At 37.0% G+C, this 24,198-nt stretch overlaps 1 protein-coding gene across 2 annotated transcripts in view; it reads right to left on the bottom strand.

The window, feature by feature from the left end:
• Positions 1–24,198, bottom strand: part of IL1RAPL1 (interleukin 1 receptor accessory protein like 1) — a 1,371,532-nt gene that overhangs the window by 591,099 nt on the left and 756,235 nt on the right. The gene's annotated exons all lie outside the window — the stretch shown is intronic.

The following is a 24,198-nucleotide window of genomic DNA, read 5'->3' as shown; positions in this document are numbered from 1 at the left end:
GACAAGATAATAATCACAAGAGAGAAAAGGCAAAAGTTTCTTGACTTATAATAGGCAAGTAAATGAAAATTGTTAAGTTTAGATGAACTGATGAAACAAACTACAACAGGGAATTATAGAGACAAGAATAAATAATTGTGATATGAAAATATCTTTAATATAGCTGCTAATTTAAAATGATTTCTGCAGCTCATAAACAGTATATCTTATGATAGCAGTGTACAGTAAGAAACTTAATGGCTACATTAAAACCCCCTCCTCCCCAATTTAAGTGAATTCATAAATGTGGATAATACTTTTAAAACACTTATTATAAGTAGCGGCACTTGAGTGGCTCAGTTGGTTAATCATTCGACTCTTGCTTTCTGGTCAGGTCATGATCTCAGGGTCCTGAGGCAGAGCCCTGCCCTCAGCAGGGAGTCTGCTTCTCCCCTCCTCAAATAAATAAATCTTTTAAAAAATAAAATAAAATACTTATTTAGGTGACAAAAATGTCACCTTCAGGAGTTTTTGGAATTGAAGTTTGAAAAGAATGAGCTATTGGAAACATCATAAAATATATTTGTTAACATTATATGGTCTCATTCATTTGGGGAATATAAAAAATAGTGAAAGGGAATAAAGGGGAAAGGAGAAAAATGAGTGGGAAATATCAGAAAGGGAGACAGAACATGAGAGACTCCTAACTCTGGGAAACGAACAAGAGGTGGTAGAAAAGGAGGTGGGCGGGGGGTGGGGGTGACTGGGTGACGGGCACTGAGGGGGGCACTTGATGGGATGAGTACTGGGTGTTATTCTATATGTTGGCAAATTGAACACCAATAAAAATAAACAGAGGAGGGGCAAGATGGCGGGAGAGTAGGGTCCCCAAATCACCTGTCCCCACCAAATTACCTAGATAACCTTCAAACCATTCTGAAAACCTACGAATTCGGCCTGAGATTTAAAGAGAGACCAGCTGGAACGCTACAGTGAGAAGAGTTCCCGCTTCTATCAAGGTAGGAAGAGGGGGAAAAAGAAATAAAGAAACAAAAGGCCTCCAAGGGGGAGGGGCCCCGCGAGGAGCCGGGCTGAGGCCGGGGCGAGTGTCCCCAGGACAGGAGAGCTCCGTCCTGGAGAAGCAGGAGCTGCACCAATCTTCCTGGGCGGAAAGGGGCCCGCAGGGGGTTAGAGCAGGACCCCAGGAGGGAGCGGATGCCCTCGGGCTCCCTGGGACACTAACAGGCACCTGCGCGCTGGGGGGAGAGCGCGCCGAGCTCCCTAAGGGCTGCAGCGCGCACGGCGGGGCCCGGAGCAGCTCGGAGGGGCTCGGGCGGCGGCTCCGCAGAGGGGGCTGCGCTGCTCCGGCAGAGGAAGAGGCTCCGTGCAGAGGGGGCTGCGCAGCTCTGGGAGGAGCTTGGAGGGGCTCGGGCGGACGCTCCGCGGAGAGGCGGCTGTGCAGCCGGGAGCTCGAATCCAACAGTGCAGACCGGGAGCACAGGGCGCCGGGACACAGCCCAGGATCCGGCCTCCCCCGGGACAGGCAGAGACCGGGAGGGCCCAGGACAGCAAGGACACTCCTGCCCGGAGCTGAGCAGATCAGCGGCCCCGCCCGGAGCCGCCAGGCCCCTGCAGACGGAGAGCCCCGGAGTTCCTGCGGGGGCTGAATCCAGGTTTCCAGAGCTGCCGCTGCCACTAGGGTTGTAGTTCCTCCAGGGGCCTCACTGGGTAAACAACACCCACTGAGCACTGCACCAGGCAGGGGGCAGAACAGCTACCCCAAGTGCTGACACCTGAAAATCAGCACAACAGGCCCCTCCCCCAGAAGACCAGCTAGACTGACCAGTTCCAGGGGAAGTCAAGGGACTTAAAGTATACACAATCGGAAGATACTCCCCCGGGTTTTTTTTTTTTTCTTTTTGATTTCTGATTGCTTCCCCCACCCCTTTTTTTCACCTTTCTTTCTTTTTCTCTTTTTCTTCTCTTTTTTTCCTTTTTTTCTTCCTTTTTTTCTTTTTCTCTTTTCTTTCCTTCTCTCTCTCTCTCTTTCTCCTTTTCCCAATACAACTTGTTTTTGGACACTGCACTGAGCAAAATGACTAGAAGGAAAACCTCACCTCAAAAGAAAGAAACAGTCCTCTCTCCCACAGAGTTACAAAATCTGGATTACAATTCAATGTCAGAAAGCCAATTCAGAAGCACTATTATACAGCTACTGGTGGCTCTAGAAAAAAGCATAAAGGACTCAAGAGACTTCATGACTGCAGAATTTAGATCCAATCAGGCAGAAATTAAAAATCAATTGAATGAGATGCAATCCAAACTAGAAGTCCTAACACCGAGGGTTAACAAGGTGGAAGAACGAGTGAGTGACATAGAAGGCAAGTTGATGGCAAAGAAGGAAACTGAGGAAAAAAGAGACAGACAATTAAAATACCATGAAGACAGATTAAGGGAAATAAACGACAGCCTGAGGAAGAAAAACCTACATTTAATTGGGGTTCCCAAGGGCGCCAAAAGGGACAGAGGGCCAGAATATGTATTTGAACAAATCCTAGCTGAAAACTTTCCTAATCTGGGAAGGGAAACAGGCATTTAGATCCAGGAAATAGAGAGATCCCCCCCCCTAAAATCAATAAAAACCATTCAACTCCTCGACATTTAATAGTGAAGCTTGCAAATTCCAAAGATAAAGAGAAGATCCTTAAAGCAGCAAGAGACAAGAAATCCCTGACTTTTATGGGGAGGAATATTAGGGTAACAGCAGACCTCTCCACAGAGACCTGGCAGGCCAGAAAGGGCTGGCAGGATATATTCAGGGTCCTAAATGAGAAGAACACGCAACCAAGAATACTTTATCCAGCAAGGCTCTCATTCAAAATGGAAGGAGAGATAAAGAGCTTCCAAGACAGGCAGGAACTGAAAGAATATGTGACCTCCAAACCAGCTCTGCAAAAGACATTTTAAGGGGGACTCTTAAAATTCCCCTTTAAGAAGAAGTCCAGTGGAACAATCCACAAAAACAAGGACTGAATAGATATCATGATGACACTAAACTCATATCTGTCAGTAGGAACTCTGAACGTGAACGGGCTAAATGACCCCATCAAAAGGCTCAGGGTTTCAGACTGGATAAAAAAGCAGGACCCATCTATTTGCTGTCTACAAGAGACTCATTTTAGACAGGACACCTACAGCCTGAAAATAAAAGGTTGGAGAACTATTTACCATTCAAATGGCCCTCAAAAGAAAGCAGGGGTAGCCATCCTTATATCAGATAAACTAAAATATACCCCAAAGACTGTAGTGAGAGATGAAGAGGGACACTATCTCATACTTAAAGGATCTATCCAACAAGAGGAATTAACAATCCTCAATATATATGCCCCGAATGTGGGAGCTGCCAAATATTTAAACCAATTAATAACCAAACTGAAGAAATACTTAGATAATAATACACTTATACTTGGTGACTTCAATCTAGCTCTTTCTACCCTCGATAGGTCTTCTAAGCACAACATCTCCAAAGAAACGAGAGCTTTAAATGATACACTGGACCAGATGGATTTCACAGATATCTACAGAACTTTACATCCAAACTCAACTGAATACACATTCTTCTCAAGTGCACTTTCTTGGCACTTTCTCCAGAATAGACCACATACTGGGTCACAAATCGGGTCTGAACTGATACCAAAAGATTGGGATCGTCCCCTGCATATTCTCAGACCATAATGCCTTGAAATTAGAACTAAATCACAACAAGAAATTTGGAAGGACCTCAAACACGTGGAGGTTAAGGACCATCCTGCTAAAAGATGAAAGGGTCAACCAGGAAATTAAGGAAGAATTAAAAAGATTCATGGAAACTAATGAGAATAAAGATACAACTGTTCAAAATCTTTGGGATGCAGCAAAAGCAGTCCTAAGGGGGAAATACATCGCAATACAAGCATCCATTCAAAAACTGGAAAGAACTCAAATACAAAAGCTAACCTTACACATAAAGGAGCTAGAGAAAAAACAGCAGATGGACCCTACACCCAGCAGAAGAAGAGAGTTAATTAAAATTCAAGCAGAACTCAACGAAATTGAGACCAGAAGAACTGTGGAACAGATCAACAGAACCAGGAGTTGGTTCTTTGAAAGAATTAAGAAGATAGATAAACCATTAGCCAACCTTATTAAAAAGAAGAGAGAGAAGACTCAAATTAGTAAAATCATGAATGATAAAGGAGAGATCACTACCAACACCAAGGAAATACAAATGATTTTAAAAACATATTATGAACAGCTATATGCCAATAAATTAGGCAATCTAGAAGAAATGGATGCATTCCTGGAAAGCCACAAACTACCAAAACTGGAGCAGGAAGAAATAGAAAACCTGAACAGGCCAATAACCAGGGAGGAAATTGAAGCAGTCATCAAAAACCTCCCAAGACACAAGAGTCCAGGGCCAGATGGCTTCCCAGGGGAATTCTATCAAACGTTTAAAGAAGAAATCATACCTATTCTACTAAAGGTGTTTGGAAAGATAGAAAGAGATGGAGTACTTCCAAATTCGTTCTATGAGGCCAGCATCACCTTAATTCCAAAACCAGACAAAGACCCCACAAAAAAGGAGAATTACAGACCAATATCCCTGATGAACATGGATGCAAAAATTCTCAACAAGATACTAGCCAATAGGATCCAACAACACATTAAGAAAATTATTCACCATGACCAAGTAGGATTTATCCCCGGGACACAAGGCTGGTTCAACACTCATAAAACAATCAATGTGATTCATCATATCAGCAAGAGAAAAACCAAGAACCATATGATCCTCTCATTAGATGTAGAGAAAACATTTGACAAAATACAGCATCCATTCCTGATCAAAACTCTTCAGATTGTAGGGATAGAGGGAACTTTCCTTGACATCTTAAAAGCCATCTACGAAAAGCCCACAGAAAATATCATTCTCAGTGGGGAAGCACTGGGAGCCTTTCCCCTAAGATCAGGAACAAGACAGGGATGTCCACTCTCACCACTGCTATTCAACATAGTATTGGAAGTCCTAGACTCAGCAATCAGACAACAAAAAGACATTAAAGGCATTCAAATTCGCAAAGAAGAAGTCAAACTCTCCCTCTTTGCCAATGACATGATACTCTACATAGAAAATCCAAAAGCCTCCACCCCAAGATTGCTAGAACTCATACAGCAATTTGGTAGCGTGGCAGGATACAAAATCAATGCCCAGAAATCAATGACATTTCTATACACTAACAATGAGTCTGAAGAAAGAGAAATTAAGGAGTTAATCCCATTGACAATTGCACCCCAAAACATAAGATACCTGGGAATAAACCTAACCAAAGAGGTAAAGGATCTATACCCTAAAAACTATAGAACACTTCTGAAAGAAATTGAGGAAGACACAAAGAGATGGAAAAATATTCCATGCTCATGGATTGGCAGAATTAATATTGTGAAAATGTCAATGTTACCCAGGGCAATTTACACGTTTAATGCAATCCCAATAAAAATACCATGGACTTTCTTCAGAGAGTTATAACAAATTATTTTAAGATTTGTGTGGAATCAGAAAAGACCCCGAATAGCCAGGGGAATTTTAAAAAAGAAAACCATAGTTGGGGGCATCACAATGCCAGATTTCAGGTTGTACTACAAAGCTGTGGTCATCAAGACAGTGTGGTACTGGCACAAAAACAGACACATAGATCAATGGAACAGAATAGAGAATCCAGAAGTGGACCCTCAACTTTATGGTCAACTAATATTCGATAAAGGAGGAAAGACTATCCATTGGAAGAAAGACAGTCTCTTCAATAAATGGTGCTGGGAAAATTGGACATCCACATGCAGAAGAATGAAACTAGACCACTCTCTTTCACCATACACAAAGATAAATTCAAAATGGATGAAAGATCTAAATGTGAGGGGAGATTCCATCAAAATCCTAGAGGAGAACACAGGCAACACCCTTTTTGAACTCGGCCACAGTAACTTCTTGCAAGATACATCCACGAAGGCAAAAGAAACAAAAGCAAAAATGAACTATTGGGACTTCATCAAGATTAGAAGCTTTTGCACAGCAAAGGATATAGTCAACGAAACTAAAAGACAACCTACAGAATGGGAGAGGATATTTGCAAATGACGTATCAGATAAAGGGCTAGTTTCCAAGATCTATAAAGAACTTCTTAAACTCAACACCAAAGAAACAAACAATCCAATCATGAAATGGGCAAAAGACATGAAGAGAAATCTCACAGAGGAAGACACAGACATGGCCAACAAGCACATGAGAAAATGCTCCCTATCACTTGCCATCAGGGAAATACAAATCAAAACCACAATGAGATACCACCTCACACCAGTGAGAATGGGAAAAATTAACAAGGCAGGAAACCACAAATGTTGGAGAGGATGCGGAGAAAAGGGAACCCTCTTACACTGTTGGTGGGAATGTGAACTGGTGCAGCCACTCTGGAAAACTGTGTGGAGGTTCCTCAAAGAGTTAAAAATAGACCTGCCCTACACCCAGCAATTGCACTGTTGGGGATTTACCCCAAAGATTCAGATGCAATGAAACGCCAGGACACCTGCACCCCAATGTTTATAGCAGCAATGGCCACAACAGCCAAACTCTGGAAGGAGCCTCGGTGTCCATCGAAAGATGAATGGATAAAGAAGATGTGGTTTATGTATACAATGGAATATTACTCAGCCATTAGAAACGACAAATACCCACCATTTGCTTCAACATGGATGGAACTGGAGGGTATTATGCTGAGTGAAGTAAGTCAATCGGAAATGGACAAACAGTGTATGTTCTAATTCATTTGGGGAATATAAATAATAGTGAAAGGGAATATAAGGGAAGGGAGAAGAAATGTGTGGGGAATATCAGAAAGGGAGACAGAACATAAAGACTGCTAACTCTGGGAAACAAACTAGGGGTGGTGGAAGGGGAGGAGGGCGAGGGGTGGGGGTGAGTGGGTGAGGGGCACTGAGGGGGACACTTGATGGGATGAGCACTGGGTGTTATTCTGTATGTCGGTAAATTGAACACCAATAAAAAATTAATTTATTAAAAATAATAAATAAAAAATAAATAAAATATATTGGTTAAACATCTGCTTTTGTTAAAAGACTTTATTTTATTGTAATGTTTGCTATTTCAGACATCCACTTAGATGATTGGTAAACATCTTTCATTTTTCATGCTTAAGTATGATGGCATTCATCACTTCCCTGAGCCTACCAGTGTCTTGACTGTTTGGTGTTAGAATAATTCAGAAAGTAACTGAATTAATTACCAATTAGTTTTAAATACTTTTAAGAACAAAATCTATCTGCATACTCTTACCCCTAACTACTTCCATTGGGTTTATGGGTTTTGAGGGATTCTTAGAGAAGTTCTCAGACTTCCTTCTTTTTTAAAATTTAATCTTATTTCAATTTAATTAATTAACATATAGTATATTATTAGTTTCTGAGGTAGAGTCAGACTTTCTTCTTAACAGCCAGACAACCAAATGTAAGGTAACACTATGATAAAGTAGGGGGCAGAATGTGTCCTAACACTAGCAAATAGATTTCCAATAAAACATTTTCATCTGTGACATTTCATCAGGTGTCACAATGCATTACCAAATACCTTTCCCTGCATGGGGGAATTCTATATAGAATTAAATTCAAACTATTTTGTTTGGCTATTTGAGGTCTTTTTTGACGTAGGTTTGGCTTGTCTGTCTTATCCATTATCTACCATTTCCCCATTCACAGTTGTGACTTTGGCGGCATTTAAACCACTGGTGCTCCTGATGTGCTGGATTGTTCCTTGCTCCCATGTTTTGGTGGAGACCTTAAGTGGAACCTCCTTTCCATTCTGTGCTCGTAGTGTAATGCTTTACCATTGCTCTGGAATCTGAGTCTATTTCTGTAGCATCCCTTATTACAGCCCCCTTCAAACTCTTTCAAAAGATTATTTATGGATCAAATATAGTAGTAAGTATAAAGAAAAATAAGAATTGAAAATGTACTTTGATATAAGAATCCTTTTCAGATTTTTATTTCTTCAAACATAGATTGTATAACTTTGCATGAACTTTATAGCATTAGTATTTTTATTTGATTGAAAATTTGCTATATATGTATAATCCTAAATATATGTAATACATATTTATATTCTGTGTATTGAATGCCACAATAGTCTCTTTAAAACATCAAAAGAATAGTGAATGGGAATTATTATTGTAAAAATCTGATATACATAATAGTAGTATTTTTATCAGTATTTAAATGTAATTTCTCTTTAAGCAGAGGTTAAAATGATACGTGTAAGAAACAAGAAAATTAAATGCAGGGTTTTTTTTTTTGTTGTTTTCTTGGCTTTAAACCAAGAAAATATTCCTAAAGTTATGACCCAGTCATAGGTCATTCTGATGAAATATAACAGAGCAGAAAAAATTTCTTCTACAAAATTTTAAAGCCAAACTGATGAACAACAAGAAGAAAAATGAGTAAGACTCTCCTTACCCCATTTCTTGTGCATTTGTATTTCTTAAAAGTTTTGCATTCTGGGCATACACTCATCTATGCAAATAAAACAGTGTTTTCCTGTTTCCATTTAGCTCTTATTATATCATGTGATAGTAGTCTGATGGAGTTTTATTAGATTGGGGTACTAGGTTTGGGATGACAGGAATTAAAAGCAGATGGTAGAAAATGGGGAATTATTGGTCAGTGTGAATTTTTGCAGTTTTAAAAGATGAGAAAGTTCTAGAGATTTGATATCTAACAGTGTGAACACACCTAATACTACTGAACTGTATACATAAAAATGGGTTAGCTGGTAAATTTTATGTTGTGAGGGTTTTTTTTCTTAACACAATTAAATATATAAACCAACAGCAACCAAATAGATGTATCATATAAAATACTTCATTTTCAGGGGCCTTAGGAAAACTTTCACCTATGCACTCATCACAACTCTCTGGAGCCACACTGTCTAATTTCAAAACCTGGTCCTGGTGCTTGCTAGGTGTAGGGCTGTAGGTAAGTCACTTAACCTCTCTGTGCCTCAATTTCTTCATCTGCAAATTGGAGATGGTCAGTGGAAACTTTTTTACATAGTTGTTGTAAGGATTAAAGAAGACAGTATTTGTAAGCTGCTTAGATATTCCATAAAATAAATTCTCCAGAATAACTGAAATGTTGGAGTTGTTCTCACCACATTTAAAGGGAATGTTTTAGATGATCTAACAATACAGGCAATCTGGCAAATGTGAAATAACTCTGGTAAGGAACAGGGACACTTAGAAGTGGTGCTCATTCTCTAATGCAAATAAATGAGTTATGCATTATCGTTGATTTATAAAATGATGTGAGATCAGTTTTATGATGCTGTGGATACAGCAAACAAATAATAGTTTCTAATATAAGCCCCAAATCAAACATCCTAACAGGGTACTCCTTGATTTACAAAAGAAGTTGCCTGGCACATGCTCCACTCCATTTAGCCTACTTCACTGTAGATGGTTGAAGGACTTTATGTATTTAATGAATGATGATTCCCGGGGGAAAGGGGAAGAAGACCAATCAAAACCAGCAGTGCCCAACCATTCACCTAAAATGCTTAATAGTGGATATGAGGGGGTCGCCATACCTTGCATATATGCATTCATTCATTCATTCATTTATTCACACACATTTATTGAGCCCCTATTTCAGGACAGACTATGTCAAAGCCCTTAAAACACAGAAGTAAATGAGACAGTATATCCTTCAAAAGCTTACAGTCTAGTACATTAAGAACAAAGAAATATTAACATGGTAGAGAAAACTAGCTTGGTTTGCAAATCAAATTGTATTTATCAGGCACAATTTATGCATTAACCTTTTAATTTTTTATTATATTTCAAGACAGACATTCAATAATTTTAAGAAACATTGCAATTTAGGATTTAAAATGGAAATGGCAACAGATATCCAGATGTGGTGTTGATATAATATCACTTTTTTATCATTTGCCCTCATTTCAGCTTAATAAACTCTCTTGGCTCTCATCTTTCAATGTTTAATCCAAAGCAATTAAACTGATATGCAAATACCATCTCCATTACTTTAAGAATGACACAACACACAATTTCATTATAATAGGCAACTGGAATGTTTGTAGAATGATCAGCTCATTTTTATTTTTAAAATATGTGCTTTTCTTGCAATGTATGCTTGTAAATAAAATGTCCACACACAAATTTTATTTGATAAATGCCATGTGGATAATATTTTCTTGTATACTGAACACAAAGGTCATTCCATGTGGTATTTCTATGAAAAGCCTGCTATTCTTTTGCTAGTCTCTACAGAAATATTTTAGCTAATGAACTGCACTACCAAAGTGTATGATAAGCAGAAAATGAACAAAGTCTGTGTGTGTGCATGTGCACATGTGCACATGTGTGTGTGTTTAAGGTAGACTGTCTTTTAAGATTCACAGAAGGGATCAGAAGGTTATGGTGGAAATGCCAGACATATTTTATGAGAATAGATTCAATTAGTTAGGCTTGTATAGTAGGTTGGTTTTATTAATGGTCCCGTTCTTCACTTCTGCCTATATCCATACCCTTTGCCATGTAACCTCCATTCTGAGTCTCAGTCTCCCATGTGACCTGCTTGGGCCAATGGGATGTGATAAGTCATGAAGCAGGTGCTTGAATCGGTACTTACACATCTCTTCTTTCTCTGTTACACCTCTGCTGTTGACATGAAAATATGTGATCTAGCTTCTGGAAAATGCAAATCTAATAGACCTAGATTCTAATATTCCCAGTTATTCCATTTTAAGCCATCTGAAATCAGTCAACAAGTAGTTAACTTCTAAAGAGGAGGTCAGCTGTAGCTGGCTACCTTTAGGAGACCGTATACTTTCTCATCCTGAGAGTTATATTTTCTTCATCATTAGTTGGGAAAACACATTACGTGCGGTAGTACATATCAATGCTTAAGATTTAACAGATTTTCTGTTAAGCATTAGTGGCATATATTCAATAATACCCTTAAACACTCAGAGGCTTTAGAAAGACACTGTATTAAAAAGAAAGATATATCAGGATTTGAGCATTTCTTCAAAAAGGAAATACTTTTCCATAGTCTACTGGCTGAAAAAGCATTTGATGCGCAAATCAGTACTAATAATAAATGTATATTTATTCTGCACATTCACTCAATAAATATTAAGAAACTATTATGTCTAGTTATTGTCCAAAATTATAGGAAACAAAACAGATAAGCTTTTGGATTTTGATTTAAGTACTTTGCTTGGTAAACTCAAATAAAAATCCTTAATTCAATCAGATACTTATAAACACAAAACCAGGAAAATCAGCACTAAAAAATTTATTTTGACAGAAATAAAAAGTTAAAAATATTAAATTTGTGTTTATGCACAAAAAGGAAACAAAAATATAAAAGACTGAAATATGTGAGCTATAATTAATATGGGCTTAATATTTTTAAATTTTGACTCCTAAAATTAATTCCTGACTAATTCACCTGTGCCCTAAGACTTATATGGCTAAGAATCATTTAGGTGAATCTAAAAACTTACAGTTATAGCATGATCCTAACACCAACAGTTGGCCAATTTATCAAACCTCAAATCAGGGAAACCCCTATCACCTTTGGAAGTGTTTAAGTAGAGCATGGTGCTAAGGTGAAGTAGATGGGGTTTAAATCCAACTTCTACTACTTATAAGTTGCCTAACCTTGATTTAGTTATTTAAACTCTAACTTATTTTCATAAACAGTTTTTAAAATTCCAGTTATGCTATAGTATATATGGCTTTTTAATTTTGGAACTATTAATAGTAGACATGATTTTGTCCTCCTGATTCTATGGCTCCATGTAATCTTTTCTTACCTATGGCAAGAATCTAAAATGAAAAAAGCAAAAAGATTTCTAGCCAATTAGGATAAGTTTATGTCACACAGTCCTTTTTACTTTGATTATCATACCTGAATTTACAAATCAGATTTTTCTTACACCCAAGAGGAGAGAAGTCATCACTATTTTGGCATTACAGCTTTATATCACAAATACTTTCTGGCTGTAATCATTGGAACATATTTTAAAAACTATCTCTAAAAAACAAAGCCAAATAAATTGTTGGAATACAGAATGCCATTTATAACTATACAGTCTACTTGTTACATTCTTCCCAGAGCTTTTCACACATTGTCCCCATCCCTTGGGTCCCTCTCCCAGCGTTAGAGATAAGATATGTGTATTATTAAATACAATTACTACTAAATACAATTACTATTGGGTAGTAATGGTATTCTAAATCCCAGGCTCTGCACAATTATTAAAGTTATCATCATCATCATCATCATCAACATCATCATCACCACTTATCTTTCCAACAAGTGTGGCACTGTGGAAAAAATAGTAGAGACTTAGAAGCACTGAAACTGAATGCCATCTGTATCAATGTGCTCACTGCTTTGGCAAGTCCCTTCACTCCTCTGAGCCTCTGACTTCTTGTATAAAGATAAATAACAATATCTGATCTAACTCACAGGCTTGATATGAGAATCACAGTTAGTTAAAATATACACTAACTAAAATAGGTAGAAGACCCTTATAAACAATAAAGTTAAAAGTTACTAATTGACTGAGTCTCAGTTTCACCTACAAAGATACCAATAATATTTTCTACCTCACAGGATTTTCTGATAATTCAATGGGAAATATCTATGCAAAACACCACAATGCCAGAGGCAGAAATAAATGATTAATGGTGGCTGAGCAGCTTTAAACATCTAAAACAACTTAGAAATTCAGAGGTAAAGAATTCCATATACACACAAACACATACATATATTACATATTATAATCCAAAATATCACATACTATACCTTATTTGTAGTACATTAAATTGTTTGAAGTGTGAAAGAACAGCAGAAAAAGTGTGATGTGAAAATAACATGGGGAGATTCATACCTCTCTAATTCTCCCTATTATCTCCGGATGAAAAAATCATCAAGTACCAGGCGTCTTACATTATTAACTTTCTGTTTCTCTAGTTTTTCTGGGTATTTCTTTGATGAGTACATGTACCAAGAATATTCTTTTGAGGTCAAAACATTCCCTGTTATAGATAATATTTGATAATTAGTTCTAAGAAAAGAGAAGATGGCAAAGCAGCACTGATTTTTGGGGTCCATAGTCAAATGTTCACTAATTGATTTTTTAAAAAATCTGAATACAAGATAGAATTCCACAACATTAGCATGGCTCTTGTACTCCTAGTCCTTCATCATTCTTTCCCCTTTTACCTCCTTCAATCAACTTATATCCCATAACCTTTTCCTAACTTCATTTAATTATCTGACAATCAAAATGGTTTGGTCAATCATCTCAATAATGTTCTCCCTCTTTTCTATCCATGAATTTCTCACTACATCTTTTTATTTCACTCATTTTCCAAGTCCTGACTCTCCAAAGTCATGTATCCATTCTTCAAACACAATCAAATCATCTGGAGAATTTATAAAGCTATTTTTTGAAAAATCTGTATCATATTAATAGAGTAACTATTTCAAGGTATTTTTTAAAAAAGATTTTATTTATTTATTCATCACACACACAGAGAGAAAGAGAGAGAGAGAGAGGCAGAGACACAGACAGAGGGAGAAGCAGGCTTTATGCAAGGAGCCCAATGTGGGACTCAAATCCGGGAATCCAGTATCATGCCCTGAACCAAAGGCAGATGCTCAACCACTGAGTCACCCAGGTTCCCCTATTTCAAGGTATTTGATGTTGGTATAAATTGTCCAAAGGAGAAAATAAAGGTGAAATGGAGATTATAAATAAGCCTGCCAGTAACCAGAAAGTAAGGTCAGAGAATGAGAATTATGTCCAAGAAATATTAAATGTTAAATAGAAAATCTGGCTGAGAAAATTATAACAGAAACAATGGGGAAGTTCAGTTTCTAGTAATATGGCAATGTAGGTTATTTGGACCAAACTTACCAATGAAAATAAGTAAAAATACTGTTTTTTTTTCACTCAAAATGAAATATTTCATAAGATTCCTAGGCCAGAATCTAAGTAAAAGCAGAACTCAAAGAATTAAGTGGAAAATGGGATATTTCCCTGAGGGCATTTACTGGACCTAGTGATACCAATTGCTATAGCCTAAGTTTAATGGTGGCACAGGATTGGAAGTGTGGGGAGAAGGGGCTCAGGTAAATACTGTGCTGTAGAGAACCCCCATCCAGTAAAGCTAAGGGCTACACCCTCAAGAAAATGATAGCCAAACTGTGGAAGGAGCCTCGGTGTCCATCGAAAGATGAATGGATAAAGAAGATGTGGTCTATGTATACAATGGAATATTACTCAGCCATTAGAAACGACAAATACCCACCATTTGCTTCAACGTGGATGGAACTGGAGGGTATTATGCTGAGTGAAGTAAGTCAATTGGAGAAGGACAAACATTATATGGTCTCATTCATTTGGGGAATATAAATAATAGTGAAAGGGAATAAAGGGGAAAGGAGAAAAAATGAGTGGGAAATATCAGAAAGGGAGACAGAACGTGAAAGACTCCTAACTCTGGGAAAGGAACAAGGGGTGGTAGAAAGGGAGGTGGGTGGGGGGTGGGGGTGACTGGGTGACGGGCACTGAGGGGGGCACTTGATGGGATGAGCACTGGGTGTTATGCTATATGTTGGCAAATTGAACTCCAATAAAAAAAAAAAAGAAAAAAGAGCTGTGGAAAATGAGGGAATCAGTCTGTAAAACCTGGGAGGAAGATAATGACTGGAAACAAAGCACTTCACTGTCTTACTACAAATAGTAGAGGCTTTTCAATAAGCTGAGTTTGCGTTAAAAAAAAAAAAAGAAAATGATGAAACATACTAAACTTGACCTTCCTTAAATTCTTACACATCCATAAGGTAGATTTACAGTACAAATTTATATTACCAAGTCCCTCAAAAACCTCAAGCCATGAATTTCACTTATACTGACCCCAGAGTATCACATGTTAGACACCTAACAATGCAAAAGGAAATCCTTTCTAGGAGGGTTCTCCCTCATCCTAAGCCTCAGAGAATTCCCAAAAATAATATTCCAAGGAAAATGATCAGCTCATTGAAAAATAAAAAAGCAACTAAGCATATAATGAAATAAGGGGCCTTGGGCAATAATCATGAGAAAAAACAGACAGCAGCTCTTTCCTCTCTGCAGTGAAAATGCAGGCTTAGGAATATCAACCAACACTTTTAAAACCAAGAAATAGGGGCTCCTGGGAGGCTCAGTTGGTTAAGCATCTGCATTGGGCTCAGGTCATGATCCCAGGACCCTGATCAGTGGGGAATCTGCTGCTCCCTCTCTCTCTGCTCCTCCCCGCACTTGTGCTCTCTCTCCCCACTCTCTCAAATAAGTAAATAAAATATTTTGTAAAAATAAATAAAACAAAGAAATAAAAGACAGGCATAAAGCATATATAGATATTTCTATACCTATCTACAAAAATCACCTAACCAATCTGAAATAAAGCAATTCTTCAAATCTCCAGAAAATGAAAAATATAAGGAGTACACTTATGATGAACATCAGGTATTGTATGGGAGTGTGGAATCACTATATTGTACACCTGAAACTAATATTACATTGTATGTTCACTACCTGGAATTTAAATAAAAACTTTAAAAAATTAAAACCTCAAGGCACATGGTGTGATGAACAGTAAGTGTTATATACAATTGATGAATTATTGAAAACTACATCTAAAACTAATGATGTAGGTTTATTTTTTTAAAATATTTTTTTAAATTTTATTTTATTTATTTATGATAGTCATACAGAGAGAAAGAGAGAGAGGCAGAGACACAGGCAGAGGGAGAAGCAGGCTCCATGCACCGGGAGCCTGATGTGGGATTCGATCCCAGGTCTCCAGGATCGCGCCCTGGGCCAAAGGCAGGCGCCAAACCGCTGCGCCACCCAGGGATCCCAACGATGTAGGTTTAGTATCACATTAAGTACAGCTGATGAGAAAATAGCATTAAAGTATACAGTGGTGGGGAAGGGGGAAGTCACTGAAATAGGAAAGTGCCCACCATCTCTTGAATATCCTCTACTCAGGGTGAGCCAGGACAAATGGGTAATGGAATACTCATTATAAATGGGATGGGTCTTGAGGGTCACAGATGATGGTAGGTTAGCTTTTGTAACAACACTAATGTGAGGACACCAAGGCCACAGATTTCTAGACTGCACCCATGGCACTGATTACCCTTAAAGTTTTACTGCTTATATAAAAGATAGGAAGAAGGTGGAGCAAATCAAAAGTCACTTTCAGGAAAGAAAGAAACCCAGAATGCTGACCATGTATGTTAGAAGCTTCTTCCCAAGTATTTAATCCTATAATTTTTTTCAATATCAAAATGAATGCAAAGAGCATAAAAATGTGATGTCTTTGTTCTGTAATCAGACTTTCAGAAAGAAATAATAACCAAGCACTTTATGTACCAAACAAGGTACTCAGTGTTTCATGCACATTATCTCCTCAACCTTCACAATATCCTGGGAAGAAGAAATTAATATCCTTCTTTGATACCTAAGGAAACAGATTCAGAGAGAAGAAATAAATTGTAAATAATTCAACAGGATTTGAACTCAAGTCAAGAGCCCAAACTCTTAACACAAAAATAGTATTATTTTCTAACGTAAACTACACCCAAGGTGGAGCTTGAACTCACAATCCCCAGATCAAGAGTTGCAAGCTACTCCGACAGAGCCTGTCAGGTACCCCTAAAAATATAACACTAAAAATAGTGTTACATATATATAACATATGTAAGTAAATATATATATATATATATATACACATATGTATATGTAAATGCAGGTTAAAACATCAGTGTCATTTCATATAAATAAGTACTCTTTATATCCATACCATTTCAATGACATTCCCTCCAAACTCCTTCCCAGATCTTTGACAACTTACTATTAAACTTGAAGAGTACTCCTAGGCAAAAGGATTCTAAATATAAGTTGTTTACCGTTCTACATTGTGAACAATGTACTAAATGGAAATATAGAAGACAACCTGATAAATATGACCAATTTGGGATCTAAAAGATCATGCAATTTAATGGTCAACTATAACAAGGCAAAATGTAACATCAATGAAGATAGGAGCCACTATTTGGTTACACAGCCAGCTGCGAAAGATTAACAGCTGCCACAACACCGGCAGCATGTGACTATGAGCCATCTGGGGGATATATCCAAACTGATTTTAGCTTTAAAAAAATCACAATATTTAGACCAAGGGAGGGGCTAGTCTTGTTCTTCTCCGTGTGTTAGACTAAAGGAGAGTGATGTGACTGGAAGCTATGTTAAATGAATCACTGTGAGAACTAGGGATGTTTAGCCTATAAAATAATATAGGAGCATAAGAAGTGGGAGAGATGACAGAGGTAGATATGTGTCCCACGGCATCTGTCCATAGGGAGACCCTAATGTTTTCCTGTAAGGGTGGTTTTAAATTCAATTTTGCATGTTAGATTTATTGAGTTTAGAACTCCTTCAAATTTTGTTTTGTGTTTTCTATGTGTTTATTTGTATCTGGGAAACTCTAGCAAGGATCTGAGCCAAAGAAGGCATAAAGATATTACATCGCCTCTGAGCCCCATTTACACTCCTAGCATTACTGGAAGAGTAGGCTAAACAGGGATGTTATAGCTTTCTTAAAATATCAGAAGAGCTTTTGTAAGAATGAAGAACTGTAATTGCTCTAGGGTAGGGTCCCAAGATACAGAACTTGGCTCAAAAGAAAGGAACTTTGGCAAGCTCAGAATAAAGAATAAATTTCTCACTGAATGATGCAAACAGAAATGCCTGCCACAGGATGTCATGGACTTAAAGTTCAAATATAGGTTAGACAACCATTTATTTTATATTTTTTAAGATTTATTTATTTATTTATTTATTTACTTACTTACTTATTTATTTATTTATGAGAGAGAGAGAGAGAGAGAGAGAGAGAGGGAGGCAGAGACACAGGCAGAGGGAGAAGCAGGCTCCATACAGGGAGCCCGAAGTGGGACTCGATCCCGGGGCCCCAGGATCACACCCTGGGCCAAAGGCAGGCGCCAAACTGCTGAGTCACCAGGGATCCCCTAAACAACCATTTAGCAGATATGAGAAAGGGTACATAAGATGAGTTCATAAAAACAAAGAGCTGAATTGTCCCCTCCCCTATCCTATGGTTGTTTTAGATGAAAACTCCCAAATATCTTTCTCTTTCTCTTTCTTTCATTCTTTCTGAAACTTCTAGTCTCATTTTCAAGTACTGGTTTGAAACATTTGTCCTCAAAATTCTTGTAGTATCTTAAATCCATTCAGTTAAAGACCAGAATATATCATCTGCCCAATTTCCTGTTTCTATTCTGATACCACATTATCCTAGTCATCCAAGCAGGAAACCAGTCATTATGGGCCCCTCCCTTTCCTCCTTAATCAGATGCTAAATCATGTGGATTCTGCTTTACAAAATGTTTCTCATACCCACCTCCCCTTTCCCGTTCTTTCCCACTCTCCTAGTCCAAACTTTCACTGTTTCTCACATAGGCCATTTGGTAATGAGCTGTTAACTATTACCCCTCCCTCTGATCTCACCTCCATTCTGTTTATTTAATATATGACAGCCAAATCAATTTTTCTCAAAAGTAGGCTGGATAACACATCTCCTTCTTCAAAATTCATTACCTCCTACAGAATTAAGTACAACCCCCTCACAATGGGATGTGATCTGAAAGGTACATTGAACTTTTCCATTCTCTCTCTTACCGTGAGAGGTGCAACACCCTTAATCTTTGCCAAAGCTTTTGACTTTTCATCCTCGGATTTTCTATCTATCTTAGGTGACATTAAGCCCTTGCCTGGAGTGCCCCTAATTTTCACCTTTGTAATCAAAACTCATTTCAAATATTATCTATTCTAAGGCATCTTTACACGTGTGATTACAGTCATTTATAATCCTTCGGAGACCTTTATTTATATTTTCTTTAGGCCACAATGTAGTCCACTTTGCATATAAGTATTTGTATACTCAGAAGAATTCACCATACTATACTTTAAAAGCCTAGAGCAAATGTCATTGATGCTCTGTAGCATCTGGCACACAGTGTTAAGTGTTCAATAAATAAATAAGACGTTAACTAGTACTGTCACTTTTCAATAAATACATTTCATTCTTTATTTTAAGTTGGTATTCTCATAAAAATATGACAAGTGTATAGTCCATATATAGTCATCACCACCACTGGACAAACCTGCCAAGGAACATTTCCTCCTGATAGTCAACAGTGAAGGTTTAATATACCCCAAGAAAAGAAGTTCACAAAATCCATCAGCTCTCTCAGTTAAGAAGATATATCACACACACAAAATCCATTCTCTGCTTAAAACTCCCTTCCTTATCCTCTGTGTCCTGTGTTCCAGTTCCTCACGGGTAATTACTTTCTTCTTAGGGTTTTCATGTACAAGTTGCTTTTTTTGCAGTTTTTGTAAAACCTGCTTTATGTCCTAAATATAGTTCCTTAATACCTCAAAAAAACAAAACAAAAACAAAAACAAAAAACTCCCTTCCTTGTGGGCACTATATTTTTGGCTCTATTTAACAAGTGAAATATACAGATATATATATATATATATATATATCTTACTATGCTCAGTCACTGTTATAACTGCTTTACAAAATGTAACTCATTTAATTTATCATGAAGTTTGATATATAAACTCCTTCAATTCAGGGATAATGTTAAAAGTTTCTCTTATGATGCCTGCTTAGCCATATACCCTTTTAAGCACAAACTTAAGCTCAGCTGAAGTCAATGAAACATACTCCCAGCTCCTACCACTCCCTCACCCACACAAACCTCTACAATGAAGACAAGTGATTTGGAACAGTGAGGAGCAAGAGGGAAGAATACCACCTCCCCAAAGATGTCCACATCCTAATCTCCATAACTTGTGAATATTTATTCAAAGAGACATTACTAATGTGATTAAATTAAGGGTCAAGAGATGGTAATATTAGCTGGGATTATTCATGTGGGCCCAATCTAATCACAAGGAACCTTATAAGGAAAAGAGGTAGGTGTTACTTTAATGCTGAATACACCTATGTAAGGATCTTGACCCAAGTGCAAAAGAGAGAGAGGGGGGGGGGGGGGAGAAGAAATGGGTCTATTCTTATTCTTTCAGGGTTTATTGTTTTATTTGAGTATAGTTAACAGTGTTACATTAGTTTCAGGTGTACAACATAGTGATAATATATCTCTGTGTTATGCTATGCTCACCACAAGTGTAGCTACCATCTGTCACCATACAGTGCTATTGCAATATCATTGACTATTCCCTATGTTGTACCTTTTTATTCCCATAACCTGTTCCATATTCCATAGTTGGAAGCCAGTAGTCTTACTCCCCTTCACCCATTTTCCCATCTCTCCACACCCCTCACCCTCACCTCTGGCAACCATCAGTTTGTTCTCTGTATTTATAGGTCTGATTCTCCTTTTTGTTCATTTGTTTATTCTTTTGTTTTTTTTTTCAGATTCCACATATGAGAGAAATCATATAGCATTTGTCATTCTGACTTATTTTACTTAGCATTATACCCTCTAGGTCCATCTCTTCTTCTTTTGAAGTTCAAATCAAAGAACTTAACTGGCCTTAATAAACAAGAAGGAGTATATTTTGGTGATAAACCAAATAGCCAAAAAGTAGCATTCCTAATTTAGAGGAAATATTAAAAAGCACAGGGAAAAGAAATATAAACCTTTGCTAACTGCCCAAGCAACTGAGTTAATAATATCCCATTGTCGTTTGATTTGTAGTGTGACTTAATAATTCAAAGAAGCTGTCATATATTATGTATGTATACACACAAACATGTTTGTATATATATACCAAATTCTATCATATACCATTCACAAAATAAATCCTAGATTGGTGATACATCAAAATGCTTCTTTAAAAAAACCTATAAATGTACCTAACTTCAGACTGTGACCCTGGTATCAGAAAGGCTGGAAGGCTTTCTTTAATAGCACACCTCAAGTGGGGGGAAAACATGGAAGAGGTGATTGATACATTAAACTTATAAAACTTTAAAAAGTTTTAACAACCTAAGCAAAGTAAAAAAAGAAAACATCTGCAATGTATAAAATCTTTAAAAGGGTTTGAAAGAACAATTTACAAATTGTTTATCTATGAATCAGTAAGAAAATAAAACAATATAAAAATGGTCAAAGGTGATAAACAGGCATCTCAAAATGGAAAAAGAAAAAATAGCCAGTACATTTATGAAAACCTAAATTCATTACAAATCAGAGGAATACATATTAAAATAACACATCAATAGCATTTTCTTTTTTCATTGCTTCTAAAAGATAGAGGACCTATGAATTCTTATACCCTGCTGGTGGGTAAGTAAAGCGGTACTGACATTTGGAGGGCAATTTCACAGTATCTATTAAAATTAATGATGCCTGTACCCTGTGACTATCAGTTCCGCTTCTTAGTATCTATCCAAGAGAAATACTTGCTTATGTGTACAATGAGGCATAATCATGGATTAGAACTGAAGCACTGTTTGTAATGGTGTAACATTTGGACAATCCTAAACATCCACCTATAGGGAAAACAGCTTAATAAAGTTTTTGTATAGTGTAACTGTGAAACATTCTTCATCAGTTCAAAAGCATGCATTGAACCAGACATGGGGAAACCTCCAAGATGCATAAAAATAATCTGCAAAGCAATTCATGCAATTTCATACAATTTCAAAAAATATCTGATTGCTTGTACTCTGGTCTTAAAATAAGGTTACCCTTAGAGAAGTCAGAGTTAGAGAGGAGTAATAGCCAAGAAAAACTAAGGTGTTCCATGTGTATTTTATATAATAAATATTTTTACAACAAGAATGGATTTATTTGCCAAATTTAAAATACATGCAGATTATAAATACTGTAAAAAAAAGGAAAATGAATCAAGACAAATGTTTATGTAAACTAAGTAGCTAGATTAGTAAGACAGGTGAATGAAGCTTTTTAAATTTCCCTTTTCTGTAAACATAAATATATTTCATGTTTATGATGATAAAAGTTAATTCCATAGATGAAAATATGGATTTGAATATGGCAAAAAAGCTCCTGAAATGAATAATTAATTTTATTGTTTTTTTAATTTCAAAGATATACGATCTTCTATTTCTTTTCATTCTTACTCATTTCCATTGAATTAACTTTTCTGATTGAAATGAAATGATCATATCAACTGCAAAAGATTAAGTGAAATCCCAGATCAGTGAAACTTTTTGAGCAGATTTACAACTTGCATTTGGGAACAACAGAAAGCAATGCATGTTACTAAATAATGAAAACTTAAGCATCAAAATGGAATATTTTCATATGCATGGTAAAGCTTTGAAAATATCCCCATGGAAAGTGTGCTAATAAATGTCAATTTTAATACTATACTTGGCATCCTGTTCATTTGCATTAACCTACTTTTGAAGTATCCCTAATACAGAATTTTCTCCCTTGTTCTCCTACCTATACACCTACACTTGTATGTGTGTGTGTGTGTGTGTGTGTGTGTGTCTAATGTGGGGCAAGAATGAAAGCTTAATTTAAAAAAGTTTTTCAGTGATGTTTATTGGGAAAGTTTGGCCCTTAATTAAATTAATATTATACACACAGAGATATACATACATATATGGTGTTCTGATGTAAAACAATACAAAATCAATATTTTTTTTTACAGAATATCATAAAGCTGGCTAGTACGTGGGGGGAGTGTTTCACTTGAAATTCATCATAGAATGCTTTTCACCATATCTCTATCAGATAACACTTTAATATTTTCAGAAAATTAGGTATTTACTAAAATTAATGAGGTATTTCTTGGGTTTCTACCAAGTGCTTGATTTTATGGAATAACAGTAAGCATAATGTAGCAGGTAGCCCCAGTATTAGAGGGTTCTTTGAGAGCAAAAGAAAATATTCACCTTAACCCCAAGAAAAGGAAGATGCATGGGCTAGAACAAATACCAGGGAATATTTGATTTGTATTACTTCTGTGCCCCAACTCTATTTACTCATGAGACATTTAGGTCCCTTTGTGGCAGCACTTCTCCCTGATAGACTCACTGGGGAAAAATATGGAAAATAAATAGAAGAAAGCAAAAATGACCTGAAATCCCACTATGAGAGGAAAGCATTATTAATAACAGGGGTATTTTATGTATTATTCCAATGAGTTTGTTTTTCTTTTATCATCCAGAGAAAGTTAAAGCTATTTTCATTTTTAAAGATTTATTTATTTGAGAGAGAGAGAGAGAGAGCGCGCAAAAGAGAGCAAGTGAGCGTGCATGCACTTGCCACAGGCAGAGGGAGAGAGAATGTTAAGCAGACTCCATGCTGAGCACAGAGCCCAACACCAGGCTGCATATCAGGATCCTGAGATCACAACCTGAGCTGAAACTAAGAGTCAGATGCTCAACTGACTATGCCACCCAGGCACTCCAAAGTTATTTTCATTTTAAATGATAAATACGGGGGGGGGGGATCTACAAGTATATTGTTTTGATTACCTAAGTAATTAATACTTGTTGGCAGACAGTTTAGGAATTAACTCCATCAGGTACTAATAAGAAAGACCTCCAGAGGTAATGATGCTGAGCTGTGTAAGGGACCTTTTCTAGTATTAATTTGCTTGAAATTCTATTGCAGAAAAAAAGGCTTCATTCTCTGTTAACATTGGGACCTGTGACCCAGTTACAGTGCCCTGCTATCCTGCTTCTTTGACATTGCACAGTCCACTTGCTTTGTGCTTCTTTTAATGGTGTTTACTTAAACTTAAAGAGAAATGTATTATTACCATCATTATTTTAAGCTGCATGTTAGGATAATTAGGCAATTCAGGTGATATTAGCCTACATTCTAGGTCATGTTTACATTTTAAAAACTGATACATAATTAGAAAATAGACTAAATTACTTTTCATGTTGTGATGTATGTCTGCCTTTTTATATATATGTATCTTCCCCTGCTAATGTCTATACTTTGTTGTGACTAAGGAAGGTGAAGGGAAAGCTGCCCAAATGCATC

Source organism: Vulpes vulpes, chromosome X, assembly GCF_048418805.1.
Source record: "Vulpes vulpes isolate BD-2025 chromosome X, VulVul3, whole genome shotgun sequence".
Classification (NCBI taxonomy): domain Eukaryota; kingdom Metazoa; phylum Chordata; class Mammalia; order Carnivora; family Canidae; genus Vulpes; species Vulpes vulpes.
Note: the sequence above shows the minus strand (reverse complement) of the source record. Positions and strands in the feature narration are given on the sequence as shown.